Here is a 3,946-nt window from a genome sequence, read left to right on the forward strand (position 1 = left end):
CAGGGCAGCCAAATTTTGATCCAGCACAGGTTCACCTCCAATGCGATCAAGTTTATAAGCTAGTAGTCTAACTCACCTCGCCTCGCCTCGCCGCACATCACAACTTTGCCTTGCCCTCAATACGTTACTTGGTTGCGGTTGTAAGTTTGAAAACAATACTTTTACATTCAGGGATCTTCACTACACATCCAACTAAGTGCATTTCACTCCAATACTTTTTTACGTCAATGTTATAATTATTTCAAATAGAATTTGTCTAGCATCAAAAAACAAAAAAACCAAAGAGTAAATAAAAATTTGGTCTATGGAGACAAAGAATTCAAGAAGTTCAAAGGAATTCAAGAAATTTCAATTCAAAATTTAGAAACTTGTGCCGAACTGGGACTCACGCCGGGACTGAGAGTCACGGGACTAGGGAGACTCGTGTCAAGATCGAGGCTCGCAGGATAGAAACTCACGTCGAGACTGGGACTCACAGTACTGTGACTCTTACCGGGACTGGGACTCGTAGGACTGAGACTCGCAATGGGAGTAGAGTTCATGCCAAGCCTGGTACTCGTGGAACTGGGACTTGTATCGAAACTAGGATTCAAACCGAGGTCCGCTAACTAGTATCGCATCCAATCCACACTTTCATTATGAGGGTGCAAGTCACAGTTCCACTGCGAGTCCCTGATCCAGTTCCTTGCCCCGGTGTCTCACTCCCTCCCTCTCCTACTATGCATCATTTGAATTTTCTTCCCTTTCCTTCCGGTGTATAGGGTGAGATTGGGCACCGGGCACTGAATGTTTGTTGCTTGTCTGTCGTTGTGTGGAGGGGAGTGAGAGGGTCGGTCTGAGCACATGCACTGAGTGTTAGTTGCTTGTTTGTCGTCGCCTGGACGTGGAGGAAGAAGAGGGGGGAGGAGGAGGGTTTAGAATTTAGGGTGTAGGAAAGAATGAATCTGATGTTGTAAGGGCATTATTGCCACCATGGAACTCCTATGTGCCGTTTGTTCAATGCGTCCTCAATGGGAATAGAAACTGTCGATGAATCTATTGGTTGCAGTGCAAAGATGGAGTTTCTCTTCTGGCCACATTTGATAGTGGTAACTAAGGAGTAACCAGGTTTAGCCGTAGCTATGGTTCCATCAGTGCTTATCAAAGAAGGACAGGAAAATCTGTAAACTTGGTCGAACGAGTCTCAAGCTCCGTGAAAATGATGCTACCAAGCAGATTCCCACTAAACCTGGGACAACACAAAAAAGACAAGTCTTGAGCTCCGTGAAAATGATGCTACTAAGTAGATTCCCGCTACACCTAGGACAATACAAAAAAGAAAACACTCGAACTGTACTGGAAAGCGAAAGGCAAGAACTGCTCCAAAATCGCAGGGCATGGCTTCTGGGATGGGAAGAGATGAAGCGTCTGTTGGAATTAGAACGAGAGAAGGCAGCCAAACTGGAACAGGAAAAAGGGAAGATATTGGTTGACCAGTATATTGGATTGAAACGAAAGAGTTACGGGCAGAAATAGGAACCTGGAAAGCTGCTATAATCACAAAATTGGAGAGTGACCCAGGTAGTATTGGTCGGTCACAGATGTCTGCTCCACGAGTTTCAATAATCGGTGAATTGGAGGAAAAGGTGAGACAACAGCAGCACCAATTGGGAGCAACCAGGTTGTCAAGATTCTGCAATTGGAGGCCCAAGTTCGTGAATTGGGTTTAGGGTACGATGAAGACTTCTCAGCCTAATCGCGGAGAGAGTCGATGGAAGTATTGGAGGAGGAGGAGGACTCATCATTAGAGCCAGAACCTGTGGGGAACCACCTCCACTGAATGTTGGAGTTGACCAATCTTGCGAGCCCAGAGTGGTAGAAAATTTGTAGGAAAAATCACTAAAAAATGTTTTACCAGTTCATTGTTGGCGAGGACGCCGCACAGTTGAGAGCAGAGCCAGGTATAATAGGTAGGATTTCCTTTTTGTTGTTTATTTTTTTATTTTATTTTATTTTTTTTTCCTTTTTTTCTGTGTCTTACAATACATTGTATGTAGGGTTAAGAAAAGCCAGTGAATTGATGAGTGGATAGTTTAGAGGGTTTGATGGATGATTAGGAAGGAAAAAGTAGTCAACATCGGATGTGTAATATTTGGTATCCGGGGGTAAGTACGAACCTGTTGAAGAAAGAAGTAGAAGGGGCCCAAAAACTGTGAAAGCGTAGAGCCCGGGGCAAGCTTGGAGCTATCTCTTGTTTGTCTTTTTTCTTTTTTCTTTTCTTTTCTTTCCTTGGTTTTGTTTTCTTTTCAGGTAACTCCAGAGTCGAGAGATTGGGATCCGTTCCGATTGTTGAACAAACGTAGATCAAGAGTATTGTGAGGGGAAATAGAAATTGAATCTCTATGTTGTTGAGTGAGAAATCGAATTCGTGAATATTGAGTTCCGTTTGGCGGATTGAAAGCCGGTGATCGAAGATATGGGTGTGGTTCAATTGTCAGGGACGATGTTGTGCCATATTGGCTGTAATGGTTGAACAGTGAAGGACATCCATATAAGAGATGGGTAGAATTGGATGCGTCCAGGTTTAGAATATGGAAGAAATGATTAGTTTTGGAATGTGTTATCAGTGTGAAGATATATATCCAGTGATGGGAACATAGTCAGTGGATATGTGCGGTCCGTCAAGGCAATGCAGTATTACATGATATGGTGTTATGAGATGGAAGAAAGACAAGTGAGTGGAATAGGAGATTTGTGGGAGACGAGATTACAAACGATTCATATTCGACTATCAAGAGGAATGTATGGGTGGTTGTAGAAATTGATGTCATTTTAGATTCGGAGCAACATTTCTTACGTCACTGCTTTTCTCGACTAAATCATCCATCCTACCTCCTGAATTCAGTGCCCGATGGATGATTCATCTATTTCACCAGGTTCTCTAACCAATGTCCGACAGAAACCAGGTTTTCTACCTACTCTACAAGCATAACCTTTGCACAACAAAATTAATTCATGCTCCTCTCCCAAGTGAGTTGAGATCGTTGCAACAATCAATAGAGCTCGTAGATCTCCGCCTAGTATGCTGGTAACCAAATTTTCATCACACGCTCCATCTAATTCATTGTGTTGTGAAGACGATGATATCTCCCAACACTCCCCTTTGGTTGGATGTCAAGGCGCTCCCGTAAGACATTGCAAGAGAAACAAAGAGCCAGTGACTGAGATGAGCTTCACAAAGATAAATTGAGCGAGAAAAACAATGATTGAGTACTCGCTGAGGCAGCAGTGCTACCGGCACACGCAACTGTCACCCTGAACCCTGAAAACCACCCATCTGAATTTTCCTCTGTTGTGATATTCAAGCTGCTCTTCACCAGGTATCCAACTTTTGGTTGATTCTGCAATCAACCGAAGGCTTCATCCATGTTTTGCAGGAATCATGAATGAAAACATAACAAATCAAAATTTAAAAGTGAAAGATTATGTGACCAGGAAATAGAAAAAACCTGACATAGGTCGGAAATCAAACACAAATTAATGTCTACAACAGTTTGTGGGGACCCGAGCTTTTTCATGAGTCTCAATTTTCGTACATCACATTGAGACAAGAATGAGAGTGATGTGAATACTTTGACATGTGAATGAAAGTGATGTAAAATACAGTAATGAAAACCAGCTGTCAAGGATTTTTGGTTGATCAAGTATAAGTCCACACCTACACGAGTAGTGTGGCAACCCCGAAGAACTCACAACCTCTCGTACTTCTCCAAGTTCCAACTGGACCTGCTCTTGGCAACCGATTCCAATTGAACCTGCTCTTGACAGCCAATTCCAACTGAACCTGCTCTTGGTAGCCGATACCAATTGAACCGATCTTGGCAGCCAATTCCAACTGGACCTGCTCTTGGCAGCCGATTCCAATTGAACTTGCCCTTGGCAGCCAATTCCAACTGGACCTGCTCTT

Source organism: Physcomitrium patens, chromosome 6 (assembly GCF_059467195.1).
Source record: "Physcomitrium patens ecotype Gransden chromosome 6, ASM5946719v1, whole genome shotgun sequence".
NCBI classification, from domain to species: domain Eukaryota; kingdom Viridiplantae; phylum Streptophyta; class Bryopsida; order Funariales; family Funariaceae; genus Physcomitrium; species Physcomitrium patens.